This window comes from Prenolepis imparis, unplaced genomic scaffold, assembly GCF_030444845.1.
Source record: "Prenolepis imparis isolate NDT839.2.m4 unplaced genomic scaffold, iyPreImpa1.0 SCAF_16, whole genome shotgun sequence".
Classification (NCBI taxonomy): Eukaryota; Metazoa; Arthropoda; class Insecta; order Hymenoptera; family Formicidae; genus Prenolepis; species Prenolepis imparis.
In genome coordinates, this window is record NW_028141174.1 from 1,718,022 (window position 1) to 1,732,798 (window position 14,777).

At 29.4% G+C, this 14,777-nt stretch overlaps 1 pseudogene; it reads left to right on the forward strand.

Annotated features, from left to right (window-relative positions):
- Positions 1-5,965: 5,965 nt before the first annotated feature.
- LOC145946427 (uncharacterized) lies at positions 5,966-7,935 on the forward strand (annotated as a pseudogene).
- Positions 7,936-14,777: the final 6,842 nt, after the last annotated feature.

Below are 14,777 nucleotides of genomic sequence, written 5' to 3' on the forward strand. Positions count from 1 at the left end.
TCCTGACCTCCCGCACCCTTTCCCCTCTCCCCTTACTCCACTTCCTCTTTATCCCCCCTCCGTTCCTCTCTCCCTCACCCTTTTACACAATTCTTCATTCCCCTAACCTGGCCAATTGGAGACCTCACAATACTCTAACCTGCCTCCCACACCCTTTTCCTCTCCCCTCTTCCTCCTCTCCCCTTCCTCTTCATCCTCCTCCCCCCTCCTGCCCTTCTCTAACCCTCCTACCTCTCCCTCCTCTCACCTTATCCCTGCCTCCCTACATTTATCTTTTAACCCACTCTCCTCCCTCGCTATCCCACCCCCATTCCTCCCCGTCTATTTCTATTTTCCTGTTCCATACCCTAACCTCCTTCCCTTTCCTTTCTTCCTCTCTCGCCCATTCTAACAATTTCCATCTTACTCTCCTCTCCTCCATCGTCAAATCCTCGTCTATGCCTACTCCCCACCTTCTCCTAAAATCCCACCTTCTCTCTAACAACTTTTCCCTGTCCTTCTCTTCTTCTAATTCCACTATAAGCACTTTCTTCCCCCTTTGCCCCGTTCTCTCCCTAACTTCCCTCACCCTCACCTCCTTTCCTAATGCCCATGCCATCAACCATTCCATCATCAGTCTTCTTTCTTCCTCATCTTCCCCCTTTATCCCTCTCCAAATTATATTCCTTTCCCTACTTCTTCTCCTCTCTATTTCCTCTCTCCTCTCTCTCTCCTCTCTCTCTCTCCCCCCTCTCTCTAATCTCTTCCCTCTTTCTACCGCTATCCCTTCCCATTTCCTCCCTATCCTATCTTCCTTTCCACCCTCCTCCCCCCTCCTTTCCCTTCCTTTTTCTCTCCATCTTCCCTCCTTACCTCTTTCCCCCCCTATCCTTTCCCCTATCTTCATCATCCTCTTCCACCAACTTCCACCACCATTCCCTTCTATTTCCCTCCGTATTACCCCCAGCCCCTTTCTCTACTCTTACTTCCCTCCTTTCCTCCCTCCCGCTTCTTTCCTTCTCCCTACTATCCCTACTATCCCTTTCTGTTTTACCCCTCTCACTCCCCCCCTCATTCCCCTTCATCAATTTCCCTTCCCCCTTCATCTTCCTCCCTCTCACCACCTCCCTCACCCCCCCGTCCAGTGCCCTCTCTCCTCCTTTCCCCTCGACCCCCCTTACCTCATCTCTCTTCCCTTCTCTCATCTTCCCGCCCGCACTCGCTCTCTTCTCTCTTCCTCCGCTCTCCTCCTTCCCCTGCATATCTCCACCACTCTGTCCTTTACTCACACATCCTTCTCCTACCGCCATCTCTTCCCTCCGCTGCACTGCTTCCTTTTTGCCGTCTTCCATCCGCTCTCCTCCAAATCTTCTCCCGTCCTCTCCCGCAGCTCCTTTCCATTCTTCCACTCTTTCCTCACCTTCCTCCTCTTTCCTCCGCTCTCCTTTCACCACCTCGCTCCACCTCCTGTCAACTCCTTTCTCCAACTCTTTCTCTCCGCACTCTTTCCTCTCTTTTCTCCTTTCTTCCTCTCTACTCTCCTCCCCTAGCACGCTCATTTTCCATAACCTCTCACTCTCCTCCATTCTCTCTAACCTTTTCTCTATACCTCTTCTCCTTTCCTCCTCCTCACTCTCTCTTTCCTTGTTCCTCTCCATCAACTTTAACATCCTCTCCATCATCCTCCTCATCTCCTTTATATCACTTACACCGTCCTTTATCCACTCCATCATTCCGTTTCTATACTTCTATTCTCTCTGCTATACTTTTATTACGAACACGTGCCACTGTTCTAACCACCTGTTTCCGTTCTTTCTGCCGCTATCATAGCGCCCTCGGTCCTGCACGTGCTTCTCCTTTCCCTATCCAGCGCCCTATCTCTGACAACGCCTCTTCTCCAAACTACCTCTCTCTTCTTTATCCTCCTTTTACCGACGTGTCTCCTTTTCCGCCATGTCATCCTTCCGCATCCCGTTCCTATCCTTCCTTCGTTTCCACGCTCCAATTTTCCTTTCGCCAGTGCACCTTCGCCTTATGATCCTTTTCTTTCCCTTCGCGGCCACTCACACCATTCCTCTCACACCATCTCCTCCACACCCAATTTCCTCTTCAGCCTTTCTATAACTCCACCACATTTCACCTAAACTCGGAGCACCGATCGACTCCTGTCACTACTCTCGCGGCCATCTTTCCTCCCCCCATATACAATCAAGTATATAATAAATAAAATCATTGGCACAATAATTGAATCATTTTATAACTTTTGTTAGCAAAAGCGGTTTATAACTTTTGTTAGCAAAAGTTATAAACCGCTTTTTGCGAGCGTCGGACGGCTCAGTCGGGATCAGGGCTCGAAAAGAGGTCGACACAGAACACGCGGTTAATTTTACGTTAATAAAACTATTTAATAAAAGAAATAAACACAAGAAAAATGATACATATGCAGGCACAGCGATTTAAACATCGCACGGAGAATAATATGCAGTATCGTAATAACTCGCGAGATACTCATAAGACACGCAGTAAACGTACCACGGGTAATAACATGTAAACTATCGTTCGCTAAATAACATATAAAGTAACACTCGGTATCTACACGTATCGCAGTAGATATGCAACAACATAGTATTCGGTATTTAAACGTATCGCGGTAAAGAATATAAGATTCGGTATTTAAACGTATCGCGGTGAAGAATATAAGATTCGGTATTTAAACGTATCGCGGTGAAGAATATAAGATTCGGTATTTAAACGTATCGCGGTGAAGAATATAAGATTCGGTATTTAAACGTATCGCGGTGAAGAATATATAAAAGAATATTCGGTTTCTAAACATATCGCAGTAATGATTTTACATATATTGTTCGCGCACGCCATTAGTGCGCCCGTATCGGTAGGTCGGCGCGAGTCGGGGTTACGCTAATGATGGCCGCGGGGCCACTTTCGGGGGAAAAGCGCGATTTCTTATAGTGAAGAAATTCGGGAAGGCGGACCGCGGACGTGTAACGAGACGCGCGTGGTCGGGGGCGCGGTGAGCGCTGTGTACGGCGCGAGAGAGAGGGCGGCGCGTTAGGAGAGCCGCGAAGGGTCCTCTCTCGCAAGAATGCGACCGGGGCTGCGTTTATTGCAGCGAGGTGAGAAAGCGGAAGCGAGCGGGTCGGAAGTCGGTTCTCGCGAATGACTCGAGAGAGGCAAGAGCACACTCTACCCCTTTGACCGACTGTTTCGGGTTTCCCGGTCGAATCGGAAGACTCCTTACGGACAGCTGCGAGACCTCTCAGCCAAGACGGAGTACACTTTATCTCAATCGTCCGAGTCGTTGTCTATTGATCTGACGGGAATCGGATCGGGAGAGGGAATGCCGATTCTAGGATCTAGGGCTCCTTTTATACCTGCTCGGAGCTAGATCATTCGGCAGCTGGATAACGGTACTTGCCGCGTCGGTGGGGTTCGGCCGGATTCGGCAGCCGTCGGGCGCGCTCGGCAGCAGTCGGGAACGATGGGGGGATGCATCGTTACATATTATTAAATATATTATTTAATAAACTCCAAATTGGAAAAAGAAACGTCTATTGATACATAAAAGTACCTATATATCGATGCATATATATAAAAACCTTTAATTTATAGAAGTCATTTAATTTATAGAATTAATAATTTATAAAGTATAAATATATTACTATGTTTTATTTTAAAAATAACCTAAATATAAAAGAAAAATCAACAGATTCGTCAAAATAGTCATAATCTATAGAAAATTTTGTACAATTACTACTAAACATAAAGTTATATTTTTCATTATTATCATAAACCATCCATTATAATAAATATTTTTTAAATAAATATTTTTAATTTGATCCATATATATATATAATTCGTTTATTTCAGCTTATCGCCAGGAAAGGAACTTGGTTTACATAATTTTATCTCCACACTCATCCATCCACACTTCCTTACATACTCTCTTCTAGTTTCTTATTACTACCTCTAAAGCTTATAATAGACAAAACTATATTATACTATTTCTTTAAGTGACTAATAGCCTTATATATATTTTATATAAACTTTATATAAACTTTCCTACAATATTCAACTTGTACATAAATTTAAATACCTATGAAAACGTGTATATATATATTTAACAAAAATATCTTACCTAATTAAATCATAACATCATTAATTCATTTTAATTCCTTATCATTTACAATTTACAAGCACCCGAAAACTTAACAAAATCTATATAAATATTAGATTATCCAAACTCCTGCTCTCTTATCACATATCACATATCACATTATATCTTATTATTGTCTTTCATAAATCTTTACACACTTTTCCTAACTATTTATACCATAATTTGATCCATATATGTATATTTAGTGTTATTTATTATTAAATACCAAAAAAATATATTTTTTTTTCTATAATATCTATAAATATATATATACACATATAGGTATATATATTTATACATATATTTATATATTTACGTTTATTTCAATTGTATATAACTAAAATAATATTATATACAAATATTATTTTATTTATACATAAATATTTTATTATTTATATAGATTTTATTTATAAATATTATTCGATAATTATAATTTTAGATGCATATAATGTGAGATACTGCGCGTGCATGAAACGATTATTGGAAGATAATTTATGTTAGGCAAGAACTGTCGCTATTCTTGTTCTTTTACATATACATATACAATACAAAGATACAAAGATAATATGAATATAGCCAATTCTTGCTAAAATCGCATACATGTCCTCAACATATTAGTATTTGTGCCTACATGGACGCTACTACATACGCGATGCAAGAGAGACAAAGACAGAACGATTATCTCTCTCCTTGTCAAGCTATCAGTATGTTACCACGAAAATTTCCCCAGTTCCTTAGATCTAGTGAGAATCGTATCGTTCAGATTTCTCATCAAATAAGTGACATAGCTTCGTGATTTTTTTTTAAATATATTCTTTATATAATAATGCAATCCGCTAAAGAGCCCGATTTTGCATTTTTGCTCTTAAAAATTTATAATAAATTAAATACGGACTCGCGGCTAACCCAACCTTATCCGTTGCTAACTGCACATTTCCCCAAGTTTATTAAAAAATTTTATTTTCACCTTTTTTTAATAAAATAGCTCTTTAGCTGATTACAGTCGAGCTTACTGATTAAGAATATCGTAAATTTAATGAGATTCATTCAGTATTTTGGCTAAAATTTGGAATATACGAATCCGTATATAAAATTACTTTTAAAAATACAATACAAAACTTTCGAAATAGATTAGATTGAGCGATATTAAACGTCATTTTTATTATTTCTTCCATAATTTGTTTGAATTATATGTATATGATTATATAAAATACTGAATAAAAATATGTGTATTAAAACATAGAATATATATACTTAAGAAAATTGAAAATGCTTTTCTTATGCTACATTTTCAAACTTCTACTTTCTTATTGTTTTTCCAATAGTAAAGTATTATATATTTTCCAAAGTACTATTTTCAACTTAAAATGTAATGTTAATAATTTGGTTACAATACAATTACAATAACAAGATCATTTTTTACACTTTTTTGTATTACTTTTTTCCTTAATTACTTCTAAAATCTATATAGTTTAATATTTTATTCCATAGCATAACATTATACATCTCTATGTGTGCGCCTATGTGCATGTTCGTGCATGTACGCCTAACAATAAGTGCGTGTTTTTGCATGTGCGTACATGCATGTTCGTGTGTGTAAACCCAACGGTATGTACACGGTACGATTTTTCGTACTGGATCTGATAAGATTTAGTATATTAGAAATGTTGCATTCTGATTGATGTATTTTTAATATATTATTACTAAATCATCAGATCCAGTACGCGAAAAATCGTACTGTGTGCCGTAGGCTTAATTTTAAAAAGCAATAAAAATACAGCTTAACACATTTTTTATATTTACAGCATTAAAATGGAAATAATATCTGGGAAAAAAAAGGCAGTTATTTGTATGTTCACGAAGGATACAATATCGATAAAAGATGCAATTATATATACCGTTGTGCAAAAAGGCGTACTGTTTCATGTACTGGATTATTAGTTAAAGTAGAAGAAAAATATGTTTTAAAAAATAAACATAATCATCCAAGTGAACCTTATGTTATTGATATTTTTAATCTAAAACATGAAATGATTCGAATGTGCAAAGAGACTACTGCAACTGACAAGGAAATATTTGATATTGTTTCTCGAACAAATCCTATAGTTGCAGCAAATATTTCATTCAATTCAGTAAGATCTCTATTATTAAGAGAAAGAATCAAAATACGTCCTTCGTTACCTTCAAATGTGCGTGACATTGGCAATTTGCTTCAAGGTTATGAACCTATAAAGTTTATTTATAAAGGCTGCGTTATATCTGAAGACAACAAATATTCTTACATCTTTACTAGCGATAAGCTTCTAAAAATATTAGAGAAAAGTTCTGAAATTTTTATCGATGGTACATTTTCTGTGAGTATTATTAATTATTTTATATTTGTAATTAAAATATATAATTTTATTGAAATATTTATGGATATAATTATTGTTACAGTTCTGTATAAATTTATTTCAGGTTGTACCAAAAGCACCAAATTTTACACAATTGTTTTCAGTTCATGTGCGATACATGGATAAGGTATTTTAATTTTATCATTCCATATAATTTTATTATATACGTTTTTTCTCTCAACGTTATTTTAATATATAAATATTTTTTTTAGGGTATTGCAGTATTATTTATCTTATGTGAAGCAAGAACACAATTAGTATATAAATCCATATGGAAAGAAGTTGTTAAATTAGCTTCTGACCTGCAATGTAATTTGCGCTTCATAATGTGTGATTATGAAAAAGCATCGATGAATGCTGTCCATGAACAATTTCCCAATGCATCTCTACGAGGCTGTTGGTTTCACTATTATCAGGTACTTTAAATGTTTTTTATTAGCAAAACTATTAGTTTTGATTTGCTTATAGATTATTTACATTTTAACATTCATAATTTATAAAGTTTTTTAAATAATTTATTAATATATACATATTTTATGTTCACATTATAGGCTGTTTTGAAAAAGTGGAAACAGTTAGAACTTCTTACTGCACCATATAAATTAGTATCTATGGCAATGACATTAGCATTAGCACCGCCAAAAATGTTTTCTGAAGGCTTAAACCTCATGCAGATGATTGCGGATGAAGAATATGCTAATTATCCTAACGTATTGCTCTTTGTGAAATATATGAAAAGTACCTGGCTTCCAATTTCAAAAAAAATAAGTGTATATGGATGCCCAATTAGAACTAATAATCTTGTGGAATCATTTCATAATGTTTTATTGAAAAAAATGCATATGGTTCATCCAAATCTTTGAGTGTTTTTAGGTATAAATTATATAATAACATTTAAATTATACGAAAATAATATTTTACAACAAAAATTTTTTAATGTATAATATTTCGTTTTTCTAAGTTTATAGTTGCTTAGAGTTACATAATAAAAAGATTGAAGAATTTTGTTTTGTTGATAATGACTGTAGATATTTATATAGCAAAAATTGAAAAATTACTAATCTTTTTAGCAACATAATATAGCAAATTATATGTAACATATTAAATGCATTGGAATAGTTTCTATATATGTATTATCAAAAATTATTTATTTTTGCAGATACCATTTCCAAAATAATTTTGGATCAAGAAATCAATTATGATCGTTTAACAAATGGTTTGGAAATAACAAGAGATCGCAGTCAATTTAATAAGTATAAAAACAGAAAAATTCAAAATGCGCAAAATTATTTATTTACTGGAATTTATTCATTAAAAGAATTCCTGCAATTATTTGAAAAGGAAAATTTACATAAACAACATAAAATGGCATTGCTAATAGGTAAGTAATAACAAAAATTATGTACAAATTCCTTTTTATAAATATTATATTATTATGTTGTACATTGATTGGTATTATAGTATTAATGTATTAACTATACTATATTAATATCTACATATTAATATGTATTAATATATATGTATATATATATATATATATATATATATATATTAAAATATCCATATATAATCATATTGAGTATGTGTATTTAAAAAATATTCTTATATATTATTATTTACCTACAAAATCACATACATATTGGAATGTCCCTTATTTGCATGATAAAAAATTCTTATATGTTTAGATTTTTATTTATATTATTATTTTTTCGGTTTTACCCCCTAAAAAATTTATAATTGATAGAATCACACAAAAAATTTCCGCCCCCTAGATTATTAATTCCTTCTTGTGCGAACGGAAGTTTTAAGTTTGATAAAGAAACATAATTTAAAACAAAATATAAGTTTTGTCAGCACGAAAAGAAATTAATCTAGAAAACAGAGAGAACTAAATTTTTTGTACATGATTCTTATGTCAATTGTAAACTTTTTAGGAGGTGAGATAAAAAAAATACATAAAAATATTTTTAATAAAAATCTAAATATATGAGAACATTTTTTATCATTATATATGTATATGGATGAGGGACAATCTTGTGTGTATGTGTGTGTGTGTATGTGTGTGTGTGTATGTGTGTGTACAGTGATATAATCTGACAAAAATGATTCTACATAAAATAATAAATAATTAGTATGAAAGAGGGCTTATGGAGAGCCAAGCGTGGTTAATAATACGCAATATCGTTTAAATTTCCTTGTCATTAATAAGATTGATTCGTCAATTTATTAATAAAGACAAGGAAATTTAAAAACGATATTGCGTATTATTAACCACGCTTGGCTCTCCATTTGCCCTCTTTTATACTAATTATTATTTATTATCAGAGCTATATATCAAAGTTAATAAAATAATAAATCCATAAATGTAGAATTAAATTTTTGACTTAAGGTTTTGTTTGTGGAAAAATTGACTTAAACAAAAATTTATTAAAATTTTACATTTTATTTTAAATTAAGATTTTTATTTCAGTTTTTACTTAATGCTTATTATATTTCCTTTTATTTCATATTTAGTTTTTTTTCTAGATTTGAATGATTTCTAATGATCATGTGTTATATTTAATTATTAATTTAGTATAAGGAAAATTAATTTTTTTATTTTAATATTCATATAAATTCTATCGAAATTAAATTCGATAATATATAACATTATTAAAGGTTAAGCATAACAAAGCGTTATGTTAATTTCCTAATTTTCAAAATTAAATTTTTTTAAAAGCGAAGTCCTTTATGAAAAAAATATTCTACGTTTTTGACTTATATTTTTATATTGAATTATTATCATTTTCTTTCCAGTTTCTATCTAATTGCTATAAGATAATTTGTATACATTAATAATGTTTAAATGTTTTAGATGATAATGATGACATGGAAGTTTGTGATTTATATAAAGAAGCAACTACCGACTCAGGTAAAATTCTTAATTTTTGTATCAGTTTTTTATAGCTAAAATTTTTATATAAAAAATCAGTTAATGTTACATATATAAAAATAGAAACTTTGTTAAATAATTAAAGTTACATACTATAAAGAAGTTAAATATATATTTTATTTAGTTAAACCTTATTTTTTAATATATAGAAAATAATTTAATATAAGGAAGATAAACTCTCTCTTTTCTATTTTAATATTCATATTTTTATTGAGAATTCGATAATGTATAACATTGGCTGCGGTCAAGATTGTGCTACAAATACTTCGAAACATTATTCTATCTTTATTCTCCTAAAATATAGAACAGAGATAGAATTATGTTTCGAAGCATTTGTAGCGCAGTCTTGACCGTAGCCATTGCTGCAGGTTATTGAAGCATAAAAAAACGTAATATTAATTTCCTAATTATCAAAATTAACTTGATTGAACACGGGGCCTTGCACGAGAAAAGTATTCTACGTTTTATATTTTTACATTGAATCATTATATATCTTTGTGATTCTACTATCTAATTGTTCTAAAATAATTTGTAAATATTAATAATGTTAAATTTTTTAGATGATAATGATATGGAAGTTCATGACTTTTTAGAAGTAATTGTCGCCTCAGGTAAAATTGTTATAATAACAAATTTCTTTATCAGTTTTTATCTAATTTTTGTATTAAAAAGTCATCAGTTATTGTTTACATATATAAAAATAGAAACTTTGTTTAATAATTGAAGTTATACATATACTAAAGAAGTTAAATATATGTTGTATTTAATTAAACCTTATTTTTTAATATATGGAAAATAATTTAATATAAGGAAAATAAACTCTTTTTTCTATTTTAATATAAATTCCATATAAATTCCATAGAGATAATTTGATAATCTATAACATTGTTGGGCGTTATTTAAGTATAAAAAAGCGCAATATTAATTTCTTAATTTTCAAAATTAACTTTCTTCAACACGAGGCCTTGCATGAAAAAAGTATTCTACGTTTTTGACTTATATTTTTACATTGAATAATTTATCTTTCTGATTGTACTATCTAATTGTTTTAAAATTATTTGTAAATATTAATAATGTTAAATTTTTTTGATGATAATGAAATGGAAGTTTGTGACTTATTTAAAGAAGGAACTGCCGATTCAGGTAAAATTCTTATTATAGTAAATTTTTGTATAAAATATCAGTTAATGTTTATGGAAAAATAGAAACTTCGTTTCGAAATATTTTTGATAAATTTCTCAAATATAAATATATTTTATTACATTTTCTTTTACCTCTAATAAAATATAATATAATTATAATCTCTAAATAAAATATAATAAATGTAATATAATGAATAATTCATAAATTATACAATTTATTATTATATTAGTATTGTATTATCTACCTAACACTTTTTAAATAAATATTTAAGGATTCTTTATATAAAATTTTGCAGAATCTTACGAGAACAGAGAAAAATATTAGATGAATTGCATGCAGAAAAAACATTGAATGATAATATTTCTTAAATAATTCATTGCATTTAGCTTAATTAATTGATCAAATTTCATACATATTAATCATTTTTTAGCATTTTAAATAATTGTATTTCTTTAGCTTCAAATGCTAATGAGAAGTAAAAATGTGAGTCTAATCGTTAATAAATATATACTACGTTTAACAATGATCCATAGGAATAACAGATAAAAGATGTATATATAGATATATATAAAGTTCTTTTATTTCAAATTTATGTTAAATAAAAAATTTTTTTAAACAGCAGTTCTTTTTATAGAAAATAATAAATATATTACTTTTTCACTTTTTGTTATAATTAATACTATGAAACACATCAAAATATCTAATTGTGTATAGAAACTACGAGTTATAATAATCTAAATAATCTTAATAATGTCATCTTCGGTTTCCTATTCAATTTTCTATTTTATTTTCTAAGCTTTTAATGACAAAATTTTTATTTTGTCAAATAAATATTTTCTCTAATTTAATTAAAAAATTAAATTTTTTTATAGATAGAAATAATAATGAGAAAACTATGTTAAATTATGTATATAAAATATTAAATTTATTTTAATTTATAATATAAAATAATAATTATATGTTATATTTATATATTATACTTATATTACTATTATGTTATTTAATATTATATAAGTAACGCTTGAAATAGTAATGATATGCAGAATCCGTCAATCATAGAATGTACTAGAAATTACTGAAAATATTCACAGTATTTAAGCAACAAGATTTATTTTCTTTTTCTTTTCAGGTAGTTGTATGAAAGATATAATTCAACATATCACTCCGTTTCCTGAACAAAATCCCAGCAATAATAATTCAAACGAGTTTAAAGGTTACACTATTATTATTTTAAATTTATAATAAAATAATTTATATTTATACAATTATCTAAATTAGTTTTGAACTCGTTTCAATTATCTAAAATAAGTTTTGATTAACAGTTTTATAATGCTTCTATACTATTTATACTATTATCCAAATTAGTTTTGAACTCGTTTCAATTATCCAAAATTAGTTTTGATTAATATTACAAGTTTTATACTACTTTTACACAAATTAATTTTATTATATACTATTTATTATATATTAATTTTAAATAACTATATTTGTACGAATTATTTAACATATTAAAAAATTGGACACGTCAATCATATATTATTTGTTAATATTTTACTAATATTTTTTATTATACAGGGTTTCTTAAAAGTGGACCGCTACTTTAGGAGCATATTCTACTCATCGAAATGAGCAAAAAGTTCATATAAACAAATGTCGTTTTCACATTACAGTCATCGCTCAGAAGACAAGCAGAGCAGTGTATTTTGACTGGAGATGATCACTTTGAACAATTGCTTTAAGACTAGTTTTATTACTTTTAGTTTCTACTGTTTTGCATCGTTCAAACTAAAATGATATGGCTTGTAATTATTTTAAGTTTCAACATGGCTGTATGGTGAAAACGACATATTTTTGGATATTTGTTTATATAAATTTTTTGTTCATTTTAGATGAGTATTATACGTTCCTAAAGTAGCGGCCCACTTTTAAGAAATACATATTTTATAATATATAATATAGAACTAATAAATCTGATTTTTCAGAAACTGCAAAAGAATACCAACAATGTAACGTTATTATTACAAAAATAGACACGGAGCAAATAGTACAAAAACGAAAACCTTTATCTACTATTAGGTATGTAATCGTAATTAGAACAATTTTTAATTAAAATTAAAAAAAGCTAATGTTATTTTTATTGCTAAAAATAATTTTTTTAAATTTCAGTACCACAAACATTCTACCAAAATCAGTTAAACGACGAAAGCATTCACAACAAATATACAAAAAAAATGGCAGATAAACTATCTACATTAATTACTGCAATGTTTAGCGTATCCATACCATAGCATCACAAGTCAAAAATGTTTTTATAAGTGTATTAGTTTTAAAAGTCATATTTGTATGTTAAAACGAAAGATTCGATTATTTTTTTAAAACTTGTAATATAATCGATTTTTTATAAAATGTTAATTTCTCAGATTTTGTTTTTCTAAAGCATTGTCATATATACTTTGCGTTTTCATTTATATTTCTGCAATGTGATACAAATAGAATTATACTTCGTGATATAAAATGCAAAATTAGTTGTTAAGTTCTCAAATAAGAAGAAAACTGTTGCTTATTGTTAGCTTAAATTAGTAAAAGTTTAAATATAAACAAATATATACAACAGTATTATTTCTAGATAAAAATATGTAATAAAGGGTATGGTCAAGACTGCACTATGAATGCTTCGAAACATTTTATCTTTATTTTCCTAAAATGTAGAACAGAGATAGAATGATGTTTCGAAGCATTTGTAGCGTAGTCTTGACCATATCCAAGAGTATTAGTATAAAGTGTATTAGTTCTAAAAGTCGTACTGTAAGTTAAAACGAAATATTCGATTATTTTTTTAAACCTTGTAACAATCGCTTTTTTTGAAATATTAATTTCTCAGATTTTGTTTTTCTAAAGCAATCATACTTTGCGTTTTCTTTTACATTTCTGCAATTTGATATAAATAGAATCATACTTTGTGATATAAAGTGCAAAATTAGTTGTTAAGATTTTAAATAAGAAGAAAACTGTTGCTTACTTTAAGTTAGTAAAAGTTTAAATATAAACAAATATGTACAACAGTATCATTTCTAGATAAAAATATGTAACAGCCTTCATTTACTAAATTTAAAATTGAAATTTTTTATAATACTTGGCTTTTTTTATAATACATCTATTATGTTTACTTTACTATAACTTACTCTACTATATTATATTTTTGTATATCATACAGAAAGCTATTAATATTTTCCTAAAAAGTATTAATAAAAATTATAATTGAAGTTCTAAAAAAGAACATCTATTAAATTTTATTCCATAAATAAGAAATTATTATTAGTTATGTCCATCCATAGTTTCAATCTCATCATTAAAGCATAACGTAACACATCCGAGAGATATTTCTTCAGATAATAATCAAGTCAAGTTTCAATAGTGACTCTTATACATTTTGTAGTACTATGTTCCGAACAATACCGCTTTGTCAACATTATACGACGAGCATATCGTGTAAACTTTGTATGAAATGTAGTCATCTGTAAAAACATAAAAGTATGAATCATTCGCTGTCATTAATTTAACTGCTGCGTTTATCAAATAATTAATATGTTTCTACAGTTGACACATTGTATAAAACATTTATATTCCTAATCAGATAATATCTGTGTGCATCAGTGTGTATTACTTTAAAATAATTTATTTAACAATTTATCCACAAAATTTAGCATAATGTACTGTAGTATCTACATCGTGGTATTTAAATGATGTATATATTATGCTTTTTATTAACTTATTCTTACAAATATGATGCTTTTTATTTGATTGCGCTTATACACACACACACACACACACACGAATGTATACAGAGAGAAAGAGAGAGTGTGTGTACGTGTTCTGAAAAAAAGAACATATCTAAAACTTGAATATTATTCTACAAATTTCTTTCAGGGTAAAGGATTGATTTTCCAAAATTCCAAAGATTATGCGAAATATAAATGTTGATACTTCCATATAATAACGTTTTATATATAGTATTCTAGTAGAGGTGATGATTTTTTACATTTTAACCGCAATTAAAAGTATTACATTAGAATTGTACATTCAGATTAATTGCAGTAGAAATGTTTTACCAAAACTAAATTTATATATAGTAGCTATATCTTATTAAAATCTATAG